Genomic DNA, 19,617 nt, shown 5'->3' with positions numbered 1-19,617 from the left:
ATCACATGGGTATGGGCACTCCCCTTGGCACTGCCAAGCTTGGGGGAGGTGCCCCGGTATCGTATCACCATCACACTCCCATCTTTACCGCTTTATTTAGTTCGATCCTTTTAGTAGTATCTTGATCTAGTAGATTGAAGTTTTGATATCAAGTAGTTTTGAGTTTTTCATCGTGATCTCTTTACGTAATCGAGTCCGTGTGCTATCTACAATAAAGATGAGTGTTGAGTCAAGGGCTTTTCTTTGTTGCTATGATCTTGAGAAAGTAGAAAGAACAAAAGAGTTCATATTGATCTTATGGATAGTGATAACTTCACACATAGAAAGTATGAGGCATAAAAATTATTGAGAGTTGATGAACGTAGCCTTGGTCATCGTTGCAATTAATAGGAAGTGATAAGGAAAGAGGGGTTCACATATAAATATATTATCTTGGACATCTTTTATGATTGTGAAGCACTCATTAAGTATGACATGCTAAAAGAGTTGATGTTGGACAAGGAAGACAACGTAATGGTTTATGTTTTCCGACATCTCAGTTAAAGTATATTGTCATTGACCTTCCAAACATGTTGAGCTTGCCTTTCCCCCTCTTGCTAGCCAAATTCCTTGCACGAAGTAGAGATACTACTTGTGCTTCCAAATATCCTCAAACCCAGTTTTGCCATAAGAGTCCACCATACCTACCTATGGATTGAGTAAGATCCTTCAAGTAAGTTGTCATCGGTGCAAGCAATAAAAATTGCTCTCTAAATATGTATGACTTATTAGTGCAGAGAAAACAAGCTTTGTACGAACTTGTTGTGGAAGTAATAAAAGCGACAGGTTGCATAATAAAGGTCCATATACAAGGGGCAATATAAATGACGTTCTTTTGCATTAAGATTTCGTGCATCAACCCTAAACGCGCATGACAACCTCTGCTTCCTTCTGCAAAGGGCTTATCTTTTACTTTATGTTTTTACTTTATGCTTGAGTCAAGGTGATCCTAACCTTTCCCCTTTTTCATTTTATCCTTTGGCAAGCTCCTCGTGTTTGAAAGATCATGATACATATAACCAATTGGATGTAAGTTGGCATAGGCTATTATTGTTGACATCACCTAAAGGTGAATACGTTGGGAGGCAACACAATAAGCCCCTATCTTTCTCAGTGTCCGGCTGAAACTCTATAACCACAAGTATTGCATGAGTGTTAGCAATTATGGGAGACTACAAGATAGTTGAGTATGTGAGCTTGTTGAAAAGCTCTATTATTGACTCTTTCTGATGTTACGATAAATTGCAATTGCTTCAATGACTGAGATTATAGTTTGTTAGTTCCCAATGAAGTTTATGGACCATACTTGACATTGTGAATTGCTAATTACTTGAGCATAGGAAATCATATGACAAAATCTATATATGTTACTGTTATTAGAATGATCATGATGCCCTCATGTCCGTATTTTATTTTTATCGACACCTCTATCTCTAAACATGTGGACATATTTTTTGATTTCGGCTTCCGCTTGAGGACAAGCAAGGTCTAACCTTGGGGGAGTTGATACGTCCATTTTGCATCATGCTTTTATATCAATATTTATTGCATTATGGGCTGTCATTACACATTATATCTCAATACTTATGGCTATTCTCTCTTATTTTACAAGGTTTACCATGAAGAGGGGGAATGCCGGCAGCTGGAATTCTGGTTGGAAAAGGAGCAAACGTTGGAAACCTATTCTGCACAACTCCAAAAGTCCTGAAACTCCATGAAACAACTTTTTGGATTTATTAAGAATTTGTGAGCGAAAGAAATAGGCCAGGGGGCCCACACCCTGTCCAGGAGACAGGGGCGCCCCCCTATAGGGCGTGGCCCCCTATCTCCTGGCCCCCCTGGTGGGCCTCCGGTGTCCATCTTCTGCTATATCATCACTTTTACCCTGAAAAAAATCATGGGCAAGCTTACGGGACGAAACTCCGCCGCCACGAGGCGGAACCTTGGCGGAATCAATCTAGGGCTCTGGTAGAGCTGTTCTGCCGGGGACACTTCCCTCCGGGAGGGGGAAATCATCACCAATGTCATCACCAACGATCCTCTCATCGGGAGGGGGTCAATCTCCATCAACATCTTCACCAGCACCATCTCCTCTCAAAACCCTAGTTCATCTCTTGTATCCAATCTTGTATCAAAACCACAAATTGGTACCTGTGGGTTGCTAGTAGTGTTGATTACTCCTTGTAGTTGATGCTATTGGTTTACTTGGTGGAAGATCATATGTTCAGATCCTTTATGCATATTATTACTCCTCTGATTATGAACATGAATATGCTTTGTGGGTAGTTACGTTTGTTCCTGAGGACATGGGTGAAGTCTTGCTATTAGTAGTCATGTGAATTTGGTATTCGTTCGATATTTTGATGAGATGTATGTTGTCTTTCCTCTAGTAGTGTTATGTGAACGTCGACTACATGACACTTCACCATTATTTGGGCCTAGAGGAAGGCATAGGGAAGTAATAAGTAGATGATGGGTTGCTAGAGTGAAAGAAGCTTAAACCCTAGTTTATGTGTTGCTTCATTAGGGGTTAATATGGACCCATATGTTTAATGTTGTGGTTAGGTTTACCTTAATACTCCTTTTTGTAGTTGCGGATGCTTGCAATAGGGGTTAATCATAAGTGGGATGCTTGTCCAAGTTAGGGCAGTAACCAAGTGTCGGTCCACCCACATATCAAATTATCAAAGTACCGAACGCGAATCTTACGAACGTGATGAAAACTAGCATGACGATAATTCCCAATGTGTCATCGGGAGCTCCTTCTACATTATTAGAATTTGTCCAGGCTTATCCTTTGCTACATAAAGGATTGGGCCACCTTGCTGCACTTTATTTACTTTATTTACTTTTTGCTCATTACTATTTATCTTATCACAAAACTATCTATCACCTATTATTTCAGTGCTTGCAGAGAAAACCTTACTGAAAACCGCTTATCATTTCCTTCTGCTCCTCGTTGGGTTTGACACTCTTACTTATCGAAAGGACTATGATAGATCCCCTACACTTGTGGGTCATCACCAAGTTGGCAAAGATATGCATGACCAGGATCGTATATCTGCATGGAGTTCTGAGGACCATTGTATCAGATAGAGGAACCCAGTTTACCTCAAAGTTTTGGAATCAGTTGCATGAGACTTTGGCTACTAGGCTAGAGTTCAGTATAGCCTTTCATCCATAGACAGATGGACAGACCGAGCGAGTCAATCAAATTCTAGAGGACATGCTGAGGGCTTGTTCGCTAAATTATAGATCTAGTTGGGACGACAATTTGCCATATGCAAAGTTCTCTTATAACAAAAGTTATCAAGTCGGTTTGAAGATGGCCCCTTTTGAAGCTTTGTACGGAAGGAGGTGCAGGACACCGTTATCATAGGATGAAGTTGGAGATCGACAGTTGTTTGGACCAGATTTAATCAAAGATTCTGAAGAGAAGGTTAAGTTGATTCGCGACATACTCATGGTAGCCCAGTCCAGGAAAAAGATTTATGCGGATTCTAAACGCAAGGAGACCGTTTACGAGGTCGGAGACAGAGTATATCTTTGTGTGTTCCCACTTCGAGGAGTTAAGCATTTTGGAGTTACGGGAAAGCTAACGCCACGTTTTGTGGGACCATACAAAGTTTTGGAACATATGGGAGAAGTTGCATACAAGCTGGAATTGCCAGAAGAATTGTCATGAGTTCACGATGTGTTTCACGTTTCCCAGTGGAAGAAGTGTCACGCAGAGATGGTTGATATTCCTCTAAGAGATACAGTGCCACTAGAAGCGATTCAGTTAGATAGTGATTTGACTTATGAAGAGAAGCCAGTCAAGATTCTCGAGTTTTCTAGCCGAGTTACTCGCAGCAAGGTTATCAAGTTTTGCAAAGTTCTGTGGAGCTACCATACCGAGGAAGAAGCCACCTGGGAGCGAGAGGAACACCTTCATAGAGACCACCCAAACCTTTTTGCTAACCAACCCGAATCTCGAGGGCGAGATTCATCTTAAGGGGGGTAGGTTTGTAACATCCCAATTTTCAATTTGGATGTTATACATAGAACATCATATGCATATCATATTTATTTTTGCATTTGGGTTGAGATCCTGCAAATCTTAAGCAACTCAAGGACCCACGGAGAGAGTTGGAGGTTTCACAAAATTCATATTTGAATTCTTTACAAATTTGAAGAAAGGATAAATTTGATTTTATTATTTTATCTCCAATTATTTCCGATATTAAAAATAAATGAGCGAAGATAATATGACTTCTTCAAATTCTGAGAAATATTGGAGAAAGAATTTTAAAATCAAATTATGATTTTTCTGGTATTTATTTGCCATTTTATTTGAATTAGAAAAAAATATGCATTTTTCAAAATTGCATTTTTAGGCCAAAAAAATGTTCACTCTGTTCTAAATATTCTATTTAGACAGTGAAAATTGTTTTTGGCATTTTTAGAATTTTTTTACATTTTATTAGGATTTTTCTCTCTGGCGTACTTATTAAAAAAAATGTTTCCTCCGCCCGATTGGGCCGAAGCCCAGACGAGCAGGCCGGCCCGCAGCGCCGCCGCCTCCACCGCCGCCCCAGAGCCGGACTCCGGCCAGAGTCCGAGCCACCGCCGACTCGGGCGCCCCCTTGCCCGAGCCGACGCCCCCCTCGGGCCTTTAAAAGGCGTCGTCGCCGCCGCCTCCTCGCCACTGTAGCCGACGCCGTCGCCTCCTCGCGACGCCACGGCCGCCGCTACTACCTTGCACCGTCGCCTCCTCTTGCCCGCGCCGCTGATGCCACTGCCTACCGACGCCGCCGCCCCGCCGTTCGCCGCCGCCGCTGCCCCGCCGTTGCCGCCGCCGTCGGGTTCTCGTCCCGAACCAGTACGAACTGGACCCGGTGTTTTTTAGGTTTTCCGGTTTATTTCTTTAGATCGGTTTTCATTGGTATTTTTTTATTTGGCAGACGTTCGTCCGGTCGTTCGTTTTAACGAACAATGTTCGCCAGTTAGGTTCACATAGCGAACATTTGTTCATTAGTCTTTTCTTTTTAGTTTTATTTTCAGCCAGGGACTTAAAGAGAGAAGACGAGTTCTTCTATGTTTTCTCACTAGGAGCCGTGCGAGATGAAAGTCTCATGCACGATTTTGCATGAGAGAAAGAAGCGAGGAATCCTCTTTTCGACTATGTGATTATTTTTATCGCGATTCAGCCCATGATCTTTAAACTAGTATAACTTTTTACTCATTTATCCAAATTAGATGAAACCAGCGCCTAAATCTTCGTCTCGAAGCCCTCTTTCCAGTTAATCAACTTGAACATGATTTTGGTACTGTAAAATTTGACTTTAGTCCAGATTATTAAATGATCTTGTTTCTTTTTTTTTTGAGTTTCGTTGCTCCGTTTGAGTTGAATCTTTTTGCAAATCGTAGCTAGTCACTTATACCTATTGTTAAGATCTAATTCATATGCTAGGATTGCTGTTAGGTTTTGACTCTTGTTAGTTTAAGCCGTTTGCGAGCTTCGTGTTTGATTTGGATCTTCTCTCAAGTTTTCTCGTGTTTCTTTGAGTGATTGCTTATGAATGCTATTGTTTGTCTATGCTAGATTACCCGGAATGCAGAGCTTGTTACTACGAATCTCTAGAGTTTGCAGATTGCCAGCAAGGCAAGTTACACTTTCATCATACTCTTTTATACCCTGTTTTACTATGCATTAGTCTGCCCCACAAATAATTGCATTGGCAGGATTGGGAACAGGTGGTTTTGGTTTTAGTGCTTGAGGTAGGAACCTAATACCTTTTGATCACCCCGGGAATATACGTTATGCTTATAATTGCTTAGCCATGCTCGTAGACGGGGATTGGATCGTGAATCACACATGGAAGTTCGAGAGTTATTTTAATTATGGATAACATTAAGGTGGCAACTTAAATACACATCTGGGTGGATTGAGGCTACTGGGGAACCCAGTGATTGCCTGTTTTTTTGGAAATTCTGGGGTTACCGGTGATTATCCTATGGACCTCCACCCAGGCTCAAAGGGATCATAAGATTATTCATGCTAGAAACTTCCGTGTGCAGCCACATGCCGTTATGGGCTCTGGCATAGTTGAGTAAGTCGTGTGACCTCTTATAGTGGTAGACTAGCAGATGTAGGGGATGTAGGTGGTACTGTCTACCCATCGTAAGATGCTACCGCTTCTGAAAGACTGTGTCTCAGTCATCCGTTTCTCAAACATCAAGTAGTGCGAGAAATCCAATGGAGGAGATCGAGTCTTGTGGGGAAAAGTGCGCAAACCTCTGCAGAGTGTATAAACTAATCATGGTTAGCCATGTCCTGGGTTATGGACATCTTGAGTATCTGGTACTTGAATCTATTGATGTGATCTCAACATGTTACTCTAATTAGTTATGATGTTGGGTTAATGATGATACTTTTAATTGGGATTTGAGTTGGAGTTACCTTCTCAAATAATGGGCAACATGGGAGTAGTTAATAAATTTATTCCTTTGTCGTAGGGAAAAAAACTAGCTTTATGCAAAACCATGAAGCTTACAGCCTCCACCAGCCAAATATTGCATGTAGATATAGTTATTGCATTATCATTGCTCTACAGTGTAACTGTGCCAGCATATTCCATGTGCTGACCCATTTCGGGCTGCAACGTCTTATGTTCTAGACTACTCAGACGATGAATAAGGTGCGATAGGTCGTTGTTTTCCACTCAGCTATGCCGTTGGAGTTGATGGACTCATTTAGCTTCGAAGTTTCCGCTGTTATATAGTTTAGATGGCCTTTAGCCATGATTTATTTATGTAATCCTACTCTTTATGAGGACTCGATGTAATAAGTGCGTGATTGAAAATCTGTTATAAATCCTTGAGTACTGTGCGTGTCAGCATTACCAATCCAGGGATGACACTGATGCACAGAGACTTGACCGTTTGAGGTCTGGTCGCTATAGAAATTCACCTAGTAGCACAGTATTATCAAGTAGAGTAGTAGCATCATAAGCATCATTCAGAACAAAAGTAGCTTCATCAATTACTTGCAATATACCAGAATCAATAGCAGGTGTAGGTGTCGCAAGCTTATTCAAAACAGAAGGCGAATCAAGTGTAGAGCTAGATGGCAGTTCCTTACCTCCCCTCGATGTAGAGGGAAAAATCTTGGTTCTAGTATCTTTCAGATTCCTCATAGTGATCAACAGATATAAATCCCATGTGACTCAGAGAATAGCGCTACGCTCCCCGGCAACGGCGCCAGAAAAAAGTCTTGATAACCCACAAAGGGGATCGCAACAGTTTTCGAGGGTAGAGTATTCAACCCAAATTTATTGATTCGACACAAGGGAAGCCAAAGAATATTCGCGAGTATTAGCAGTTAAGTTGTCAATTCAACCACACCTGAAAGACTACATATCTGTAGCAAAGTATTTAGTAGCAAAGTAGTATGGAAGTAATGGTAACAGTGGCAAAAGTAACATTAGCAGTTGTGTAGTGATTGTAACAGCAGCACGACAAAAGTAACTTAGCAAAGATTGATAGGCCTCCAACGTATCTATAACTTTCTATTGTTCCATGCTATTATATATCTATTTTAGATGTTTTATATGCAATAATATGCTATTTTATATTATTTTTGGGACTAACCTATTAACCTAGAGTCCAGTGCCAGTTTCTGTTTTTTTCCTTGTTTTTGAGTTTTACAGAAAAGGAATATCAAACGGAGTCCAAACGGAATTAAACTTCTTGGACCAGAAGACACACGTAGGACTTGGAGAGGAAGTCAAAAGAGTCCTGAGGGCTCCACAAGTCCGCAGGGCGCGCCCTAGGGGGCGCCCCCTGGCTTGTGGGCCCCATGGGAGTCCTCCAACCCTAATCTTTTGCCTATAAATTTAGAAATACTCCAAAACGACCAGAAGTGTCCACAAAAATACTTTTCCACCGTCGCAGGTCTCTCACCTCGTGAGATCCCCTCTGGAGACCTTTTCTGGTACTCAGCCGGAGGGGGATTTGCTACTTCTTGAGATTGCGTTGGTTTTTCCCTTGAAGAGAAAAGGGTGATGCAGCAAAGTAGAGATATGTATTTCTCTTAGTTAAGAACCAAGGTATCAATCCAGTAGGAGATACAAGCAAGTCTCCAATCTATGCACTTGCACAAACAATCAAACACTTGCACCCAACGCGATAAAGGGGTTGTCAATCCCTTCACGATCACTTGCAAAGGTGAGATCTTATAGAGATAGATATAAAAGATTTCTAAAACATAAAATAAAATAAAACTCGGTGAGGTATTTTTTGTGTTTTTTGGTTTATAGATCTGAAAATATATGATGGAAAATAGACCCGGGGGTCATAGATTTCACTAGAGGCTTCTCTCTTGGAAGAAATAATACGATGGGTGAACAAATTACTGTCAAGCAATTGATAGAAAAGCGCAAAGTTATGAGGATATCCAAGGCACTGATTATGAATATAGGTATCATATCTCTGTCAAGTAGACCGACTCCTGCCTGCATCTACTACTATTACTCCACACATCGGCTGACTCCTGCCTGCATCTAGAGTATTAAGTTCAAGAGAACAGAGTAACTCTTTAAGTAAGAGGACATGATGTAGAGGGATAAACTCATGCAATATGATGAAAATCCCATCTTTTTACCCTTGATGGAAATACAATACGTGCCTCATTACCCCTACTATCACTGGGTGAGGACACCGCAAGATTAAACCCAAAACGAAGCACTCTCCCAATGCAAGAAATACCAATCTAGTTGGCCAAACCAAACCGATGATTTGAAGAGAAATACAAAGATATCAAATCAGGCGTATAAGAATTCAAAGAAGATTCAAATAATATTCATAGATAATCTGATCATAAATCCACAATTCATCGGATCTCGACAAACACGTCGCAAAAGAATATTACAATGGATAGAACTCCAAGAACATCAAGGATAACATTGTATTGAAGATCAAAGAGAGAGAAGAAGCCATCTAGCTACTAGCTATGGACCCGTAGGTCTGTCGTAAACTACTCACGCTTCATCGGAAGGGCAATAGGGTTGATGTAGAAGCCCTCCGTGATCGAATCGCCCTCCGGCAGAGTGCCGGAAAAGGCCTCCAGATGGGATCTCACGAGGTCAGAGACCTGCGGCAGTGGAAAAGTATTTTGGTGTACGCTTCTGGTCGTTCGGGGATATTTCTGAATTTATAGGCCAAGAATTAGGGTTGGAGGAGCTTCGAGGGGCCCACAAGCCCTCAAGGCGCCCGCCCCCCGGGGCGTGCCCCTGAGGCTTGTGGCTTCCTCGGGACTCCTCTGTCTTGATCTCCAAGTCCTACGTGTGTATTCTAGTCTGAGAAAAAGCATCATAAAGTTTTATTCCTTTTGGACTCCGTTTGATATTCCTTTTCAGTAAAGATCAAAAACAAGGAAAAAGCAAAAACTAGCACTGGGCTCTACATTAATAAGTTAGTCCCAAAAATAATATTAAATAGCATATTAATGCATATAAAACATCCAAAATAGATAATATAATAGCATGGAACAATAAAAAATTATAGATACGTTGGAGATGTAGCAAGCATCCCCAAGCTTAATTCCTGCTCGTCCTCAAGTAGGTAAATGATAAAACAGAATTTTTGATGTGGAATGCTACCCAACTTATTTAGCAACGTAATCTCTTCTATTTGGCATGAATATTCAGATCCGTATGATTCAAAACAAAAGTTTATTGACATGAAAACAATAACACTTCAAGCACACTAATAAAGCAATCATGTCTTCTCAAAATAACATGGCCAAAGAAAGCTATCCCTACAAAACCATATAGTCTGGCTATGCTCCATCTTCATCACACAAAGTATTAAATCATGCACAACCCCAGTTTTAGTCAAGCAATTCTTTCATACATTTGTATTCTCAAAATTTTCAACTTTCATGCAATACATGAGTGTGAGCCATGGATATAGCACTATAGGGGGACTAGAATATGGTGGTTGTGGAGAAGACAAAAAGAAGGAGATAGTCTCACATAAACTAGGCATATCAATGGGCTATGGAGATGCCTATCAATAGATATCAATGTGAGTGAGTAGGGATTGCCATCCAATGGATGCACTAGAGCTATAAGTGTGTGAAAGCTCATAAGAAACTAAGTGGGTGTGCATCCAACTCGCTTGCTCACGAAGACCTAGGGCTATTTGAGGAAGCCCATCATTGGAATATACAAGCCAAGTTCTATAATGAAAAACTCCCACTAGTATATGAAAGTGATAAAATAGGAGACTCTCTATCATGAAGATCATGGTGCTACTTTGAAGCACAAGTGTGGTAAAAGGATAGTAGAATTGTCCCTTCTCTCTTTTCTCTCATTTTTTTAAATTTTGGGCTCTTTGGCCTTTTTTATTTGGGCTTCTTTTGGCCTCTTTTATTTTTTGTAAAGTCTAGAGACTCATCCCAACTTGTGAGGGAATCATAGCTTCCATCATCCTTTCCTCACATGGGACAATGATCTAATAATTATGATCATCACAGTTTTATTTACTTACAAGTCAAGAATTACAACTCGATTCTAGAACAAAACATGACTCCATGTGAATGCCTCATGCATATGAGAACAATATGACAATGATGGTGCGTGTCATAATAAACGGAATGGTGGAAGTTGCATGGCAATATATCTAGGAATGGCTATGGAAATGCCATAATAGGTAGGTATGGTGGCTGTTTTGAGGAAGGTATATGGTGGGTGTAGTGCACTGGCGAGAATTGTGCGGTACTAGAGAGGCTAGCAATGGTGGAAGGGTGAGAGTGTGTATAATCCATGGACTCAACATTAGTCGTAAAGAACTCTCATACTTTGCAAAATAATTATTAGTCATAAAAACAAAGTACTACATGCATGCTCCTAGGGGAAGGGTTGGTAGGAGTTAACCATCGGGGGATCCCAACCTCCACACAAAGGAAGACAATCAATAAATAAATCATGCTCTGACTTCATCACATAACGGTTCACCATATGTGCATGCTACAGGAATCACAAACTTTAACACAAGTATTTCTACCCATCCACAATTACTCACTAGCATGACTCTAATATCACCATCTTTATATCTCAAAACAAATTCAAAGAATCAAACTTCTCATAGTATTCAATGCTCTTTATGGAAGTTCTTATTATATCTCATTTGGATTCCCATCATATTAGGACTAAATTCACAACCTAAACAAATTACCATGCTGTTTAAGAGACTCTCAAAATAATATAAGTGAAGCATGAGAGTTCATCAATTTCTATAAAATAAAGCCACCGCTGTGCTCTAAAAAGATATAAGTGAAGCACTAGAGCAAAAACTGCCCAAATCAAAAGATATAAGTGAAGCACATAGAGTATTCTTAATAAATTCACGATTCATGTGTGTCCCTATCAAAAGGTGTGTACAGCAAGGATGATTGTAGCAAACTAAAAAGCAAAGAGTCATATCATACAAGACGCTCCAAGCAAAACACATATCATGTGGTGAATAAAAATATAGCCTCAAGTAAATTTACTGGTAGATGAAGACGAAAGAGGGGATGCCATCCGGGGCATCCCCAAGCTTATTTGATTGGTAGTCCTTGAATATTACCTTGGGGTGCCTTGGGCATCCCCAAGCTTAGGCTCTTGCCACTCCTTATTCCATAGTCCATCAAATCTTTACCCAAAACTTGAAAACTTCACAACACAAAACTCAACACAAAACTCATGAGATCTGTTAGTATAAAAAAATAAATCACCACTTTTTGGTACTATTGTGAACTCATTATTTATTTATATTAGTGTAATATATACTATATTCCAACTTCTACATGGTTCATACCCCCCGATACAACCCATAGATTCATCAAAATAAGCAAAGAACACATAGAAAATAGAATCTGTTAAAAAGAGCACAGTCTGTAGTAATCAGGAAACTTCGTATACTTCTGTAACTTCAAAAATTCTGAAATAATAGGAAAACCAGGGTAATTTTTATTTCAATCTTGTGTAAAAAATTCAGATCAAAATCACGCTTATGTGATTTTTGCACATTATTTTACTCGGCGAAAAAGTTTCTATTTTTCAGCAAGATCAAATCAACTATCACCGTGAGCCATCCCGGAGGTCTTACTTGGCTCAAACACTATTTAAAACATTAAAACACATCTAACCATAGGCTAGATGATAAATTTATTGGAAAACAGCAAGGAAAGATATTGGGTTGTCTCCCAACAAGCGCTTTTCTTTAAAACCTTTTTAGCTAGGCATTCAGATTTCAATGATGCTCACACGAAAGACAAGAATTGAAGCACAAAGAGAGCATCATAAAGTATGTGAAAAATGAGTTTAAGTCTAACATACTTCCTATGCATAGGCAGTTTATAAGTAAACAAATTGTCAAGGCAAGCAAATACTAGCATATGCAAGGAAGAAGAATAAAACCTAGACAATCTCAACATGAAGAGAGGTAATTTAGTGACACGAAAATTCTTACAACCATATTTTCCTCTCTCATAATAATTACATGTAGGATCATAATCGAATTCAACAACATAGCTATCACATAACATATTCTCTACACCATCCACATGCATGCGAAGTTGACACTCTTCCAAAATAGTGGGATTAACATTAACTAAAGTCATGACCTCTCAAAACCCACTTTTATCAAAAAATTCATAAGATTGAACACTCTCCAAATATGTGGGATTATTTTTACCTAGAGTTGACACTCTTCCAAACCCATTTCATATTCATCATGACGCTTAAATAAATTTTCAAGATCACAAGAAACATCATCACCCCAACCACGATCATTGCAATAAGTAGTGGACATAGCAAAACTAGCATCCCCAAGCTTAGGGTTTTGCGTATTTCTAGCAAAATTGAAATTAATAGAATTTATAATAACATCATTGCAATCATGATTTTCATTCAAGGGGCTATCAAGTGTGGGTGCAATAATAATAATTTCATGTTTAACATAAGGAACTATAGGAAGTTCATCTTCATAAGCATAATTAATATTGGCATCATGGCCATAATAATAGCAAGCATCATGTTCATCAAGGGATATTTCAATCAAATCAACGAAATCATAATCATCTATAGATTCATGAATATCATTATTTTCTTCCAAAGTAGTGGGCATTCTCTCAATAAATTACTTGCCATAGGCATTATGAGCATAGTTTTCATAGCAATATTTAAGTATGTCAAAAATTTCTGATTTGTAGATAGTAATATCATACTTTTCAATCAAACAAGAAACTTCATAAGCACCCTTAAAAGCGACTTCAATTTGTTCGATCTCATAGTAACTATAAACACCTTTGGAATAAGAAGATAAGATTTCATTATCATTAAACTCACATAGGTAGTGAAGGTGTTTTTTAGGGTTCTCCGAGCAACAAGTAAAATCATAAATTTCACATAGATTCAAAGCATAGCATTTTTCAGACAAACGATAACGCACAAAATAAGCATGCTCATCTAAGGATTTTCCATCAACTAAACTAGTTGGGATTTCAGCATGAGCACATATGGATCAAAGATGATCCAAGTATAAAACTTTAAGTGGATCCATATCAATAAATTTTTAGCAAGCAAAGATGCAAGCAAATATAAGGCATGTGGCAACACAAGCAAAGATAGCAAGCGAGCAAAAAGGCGTACAGAAAGAAAGGCGGATAAAAGGCAAATCTTTGTATTTTTCTGAAAATCGTTTTAGAAGTGGGGGAGAGGAAAACGAGAGGCAAATGGCAAATAATGTAATGCAAGAGATGAGAGTTTATGATGGGTACTTGGTAGGCTTTATGTAGATCTCCCCGGCAACGACGCCAGAAATTCTTCCTGCTACTTCTTGAGCTTGCGTTGGTTTTTCCCTGAAGAGGAAAGGGTGATGCCGCAAAGTAGAGATAAGTTCTCTCATTTAAGAACCAAGGCATCAATACAATAGGAGATACAAGTAAGTCTCCAATCTATGAACCTGCACAAACAATCAAACACTTGCACTCAACGCGATAAAGGGGTTGTTAATCCCTTCGCGGTCACTTGCAAAGGTGAGATCTGATAGAGATAGATATAAAAGACTTCTAAAACATAAAATAAAATAAAAGTAAATAAAACTCAGTGAGGTATTTTTGGGTTTTTTGGTTTACAGATCTGAAAATATATGATGGAAAATAGACCCAGGGGGCATAGGTTTCACCAGAGGCTTCTCTCTTGAAAGAAAATAATAAGATGGGTGAATAAATTACTGTCAAGAAATTGAGAGAAAAGCACAAAGTTATGATGGTATCCAAGGAAATGATTATCAATATAGGCATCTCATTCGTGTCAAGTAGACCGAAATGATTCTGCATCTACTACTATTACTCATCGACTGACTCATGCCTGCATCTAGAGTATTAAGTTCAAGAGAACAGAGTAACGCTTTAAGTAAGATGACATAATGTAGAGGGATAAACTCAAGCAATATGATTAAAACCCCATCTTTTTACCCTTGATAGCAATAATACAATATGTGCCTTGCTACCCCTACTGTCACTGGGTGAGGACACTGCAAGATTGAACCCAAAACTAAGCACTTCTCCCGTTGCAAGAAATACCAATCTAGTTGGCCAAACCAACCCGATAATTTGAAGATAAATACAAAGATATCAAATCATGCATATAAGAATTCAGAGAAGAATCAAATATATTCATAGATAATCTGATCATAAATCCACAATTCATTGGATCTCGACAAACACACCGCAAAAGAATATTACATTGGATAGAGCTCCAAGAACATCGAGGAGAACATTGTATTGAAGATCAAAGAGAGAGAAGAAGCCATCTAGCTACTAGCTATGGACCCGTAGGTCCATGGTAAACTACTCATGCTTCATCGGAAGGGCAATAAGGTTGGTGTAGAATCCCTCCGTGATTGAATCCCTCTCCGGCAGAGTACCGGAAAAGTCCCCGAGATGGGATCTCATGAGGTCACAAACCTTCAGTGGCGAAAAATTATTTTGGTGCACGCTTCTGGTCGTTTGGGAATATTTCTGAATTTATAGGCCAAGAATTAGGGTTGGAGGAGCTCCAAGGGGCTCACAAGCCCTCAGGGCGCCCGCCCCCTTGGGGGCGCCCTTGAGGATTGTGGCTGCATCGGGACTCCTCTGACTTCATTTCCAAGTGCTACGTGTGTCTTCTGGTCCAAGAAAAATCATCATAGAGTTTTATTCCATTTGGATTCCCTTTGATATTCCTTTTCTGTAAAACTCAAAAACAAGGAAAAATAGAAACTAGCATTGGGCTCTGGGTTAATAAGTTAGTCCCAAAAATAATATAAAATAGCATATTAATGCATATAAAACATCCAAAACAGATAACATAATAGCATGGAACAATAAAAAATTATAGATATGTTGGACACATATCAGGATTCGATCACGGAGGGCTTCTACATCAACCTTATTGCCCTTCCGATGAAGCGTGAGTATTTTACCACAGGCCTATGGGTCCATAACTAGTAGCTAGATGGCTTCTTCTCTCTCTTTGATCTTCAATACAATGTTCTTGGAGTTCTATCCGATGTAATATTCTTTTGCGGTGTGTTTGTCGAGATCCGATGAATTGCATATTTATGATCAGTTTATCTATGAATATTATTTGAATCTTCTCTGAATTCTTATATGCATGATTCGATATCTTTGTATTTCTCTTTGAATTATCATTTTGTTTTGGCCAACTAGATTGGTATTTGTTTCAATGGGAGAGGTGCTTAGTTTTTTGGGTTCAATATTGCGGTGTCCTCACCAAGTGACATACTAGGGGTAGCGAGGCACGTATTGTATAGGTGCCATCAAGGGTAAAAGGATGGGGTTTTCATCATTTTGCTTGAGTTTATCCCTCTACATTATGCAATCGTACTTAAAGCGTTACTCTGTTCTCTTGAACTTAATACTTTAGATGTAGGACGGAGTCGGTCGATGTGTGGAGTAATAGTAGTAGATGCAAAATTGTTTTTGTCTACTTGACACAGACGTGATGCCTATATTCATAATCATTGCCTTGTATATCCTCATAACTTTGCGCTTTTCTATGAATTGCTTGACAATAACTTTTTCACCCACCGTATTATTTTCTTTCAAGAGAGAAGCCTCTAGTGAAACTTATGGCCCTCGGGTCTATTTTCTATCATATATTTTCAGATCTATAAACCAAAAAACCCAAAAATACCCTGCTGAGTTTTATTTACTTTTATTTTATTTTACATTTTGGAAATCTTTTATATTTATCTATATCAAATGTCACCTTTGCAAGTGACCGTGAACGGATTGACAACCCCTTTATGGCGTTGGGTGCAAGTGTTTGATTGTTTGTGCACGTGCATAGAATGGAGACTTGCTTGTATCTCCCACTGGATTGATACCTTGGTTCTTAACTGAGGGAAATACTTATCTCTGCTTTGCTGCATCACCCTTTCCTCTTCAAGGAAAAAACCAACGCAAGCTCAAGAAGTAGCAGGAAGAAGTTCTGGCGCCATTGCCGGGGAGATTTACATCAAGCCTACCAAGTACCCATCATAAACTATCATCTCTTGCATTACATCATTTGCCATTTTCCTCTCGTTTTCCTCTCCCCCACTTCTAAAACATTTTCAAAAAAATACAAAAAGGTTTGCCCTTTTTATTCTCCCTTCTTTCTTTTTTCTTTTTGTTTGCTTTTGGTTGCTTGTGTGCTAGATTGCTTGTTCTGTCACGATGATTCAAGAGAATACTAAGTTGTGTGACTTTTCCAACACTAATAATGATGATTTTATTAGCACTCCAATTTCTCCCGCCACTAGTGCGGAATCTTATGAAATTAATGTCGCTTTGTTCAATCTTGTTATGAAAGAACAATTTTCCGGCCTTCCTAGTGAAGATGCCGCATCCCATCTAAATACTTTTGTTGAATTGTGTGATATGGAAAATTAAAATATGTGGATAATGATATTGTCAAATTGAAGCTATTTCTTTTCTTACTATGAGATCATGCTAAAACTTAGTTTTCATCTTTGCCTAAAAATAATATTGATTCATGGAATAAGTGTAAAGATGCTTTTATTTCCAAGTATTTTCCTCCCGCTAAAATCATCTCCCTTAGGAACTATATAATTAACTTTAAGCAACTTGATCATGAACATGTTGCACAATCTTGAGAGAGGATGAAATTTAGGATAAGAAATTGTCGTACTCATGGTTTAAGTTTATGGATGATCATAAAAAAATTATGCTGGATTAATTTTTGCATCTAGAAATCTTTTAGATTCGTCCGCGGGTGGTACTTTTATGGAAATCACATTAAGGGAAGCTACTAAACTCCTAGATAATATCATGCCTAGTTACTCTCAATGGCATACCGAAAGATCCTCTACTAGTAAAAAAAAGTGCATGCGATTGAAGAAATTAATGTTTTGAGTGGAAAGATGGATGAACTTATGAAATTGTTTGCTAGTAAGAGTGCTCCTATTGATCCTAATGATATGCCTTTGTATACTTTTATTGAGAATAATAATGAATATGTGGACGTGAATTTTGTTGGTAGGAACAATTGTGGTAATAACGCGTATAGAGGTAATTTCAACCCTAGGCCGTTTCCTAGTAATTCCTCTAATAATTATGGTAATTCCTACAACAATTCTGACAGAAATTATAGTAAGATGCCCTCTGATCTCGAGAACAATATTAAAGAATTTATTAGTTCTCGAAAGAATTTCAATGCTATGGTTGAAGAAAAATTGCTTAAGATTGATGATTTGGCTACGAACGTGGATAAATTTCTCTTGGGATTGATTCTTTGAAAATTAGAACTATTCCACCCAAGCATGATATTAATGAATCTCTAAAAGCTATTAAAATTTCTATTGATGAATGCAAAGAAAGAACCGCTAGGATGCGTGCTAAGCGAGATTGGTTTGTAAAAGCGTGTTCTTCTTGTTTTTGTGAAAATAATGATGAAGATCTTAAAGTCATTGATGTTACTCCTATTGAATCTTTTTTTGCTAATATAAATCTTGATAAAGATGGGACTGGAGATGTGTCAACTTCAGCTAAAAGGCGTCCCAATGATCCGGAGTTTATAGATCTTGATGCAAAAAATGATAAAAGTGGGATTGGAGAGGTCAAAACTTTAAGTACCAATGAACCCACTCTTTTAGATTTCAAGGATTCTAATTATGATAATTGTTATTTTATATATTGCATTTCCTTCTTGCAATCCATGTTGAATTCTCCTCATGCTTACAATCAAAATAAAGCTTTTACTAAACATATCGTTGATGCTATGATGAAATCTGTTGAAGAAAAACTAAGTTGGAAGTTTCTATCCCTAGAAATCTTTGTTATGAGTGGGAACCTACAATTAAGATTAAAATTAAGGATTATAAGTGTCATGCTTTGTGTGATTTGAGTGCTAGCGTTTCCATGATTCCAAAAACTTTATGTGATGTGTTAGGTTTCCGTGAATTTGATGATTGTTCCTTAAATTTGCATCTTGCGGATTACACTATTAGAAAACCTATGGGAAGGATTAATTATGTTATTATTGTTGCAAATAGGAATTATGTGCCCATAGATTTTATTGTTCTTGATATAGATTGCAATCCTATATGTCCTATTATTCTTGGTAGACCTTTACTTAGAATGATTGGTGCAATTATTGATATTAAAGAAGGAAACATTAGATTTAAATTTCCGTTAAGGAAGGGCATGGAACACTTTCCTATAAAGAAAATTAAGTTGTCATGTGAATCTATTATGGGAGCTACTTATGGATTGCATACCAAAGATGGCAATACCTAGATCTATGCTTTATGCCTAGCTAGGGGCGTTAAATGATAGTGCTTGTCGGGATGCAACCCAATTTTATTTTTGTTCCTGTTTTTGTATAAATATATCATCTAGCCTCTGGTTAGATGTGTTTTCATGTTTCAATTAGTGTTTGAGCCAAGTAAGACCTTTGGGATGGCTTACAATGATATTTGATTTGATCTTGCTGAAAAATAGAAACTTTTTCACCCAGTAAAACAATTTAAAAAAAGCACAAAAGCGTGCTTTTGATCTTAATTTTATACAATAGATGGATAAACAAATTACCCAGGTTGTCCTAATTTTTCAGAATTTTTGGAGTTACAGAAGTATACGAAGCTTCCTAATTACTACAGAATGTTCTCTTTTTAATAGATTATGTTTTCTATGTGTTGTTTACTTATTTTGATGAATCTACGGGTAGTATCGGGGTGTATGAACCATGGAGAAGTTGGAATATAGTAGGTATTACACAAATATAAATAAAGAATAAGTTCACAACAGTACCAAAAAGTGGTGATTTATTCTCTTATACTAACGGATCTCATGAGTTTTGTGTTGTGAAGTTTTAAGTTTTGGGTAAAGATTTGATGGACTATGGAATAAGGAGTGGTAAGAGCCTAAGCTTGGGGATGCCCAAGGCACCCCAAGGTAATATTCAAGGACAACCAATCAAATAAGCTTGGGGATGCCCCGGATGGCATCCCCTCTTTCGTCTTCGTCTATCAGTAAATTTA

This window comes from Triticum dicoccoides, chromosome 2B (genome assembly GCF_002162155.2).
Source record: "Triticum dicoccoides isolate Atlit2015 ecotype Zavitan chromosome 2B, WEW_v2.0, whole genome shotgun sequence".
Lineage (NCBI taxonomy): Eukaryota > Viridiplantae > Streptophyta > Magnoliopsida > Poales > Poaceae > Triticum > Triticum dicoccoides.
The sequence above is the reverse complement of the archived record's forward strand: the minus strand, read 5'-3'. Positions refer to the sequence as shown.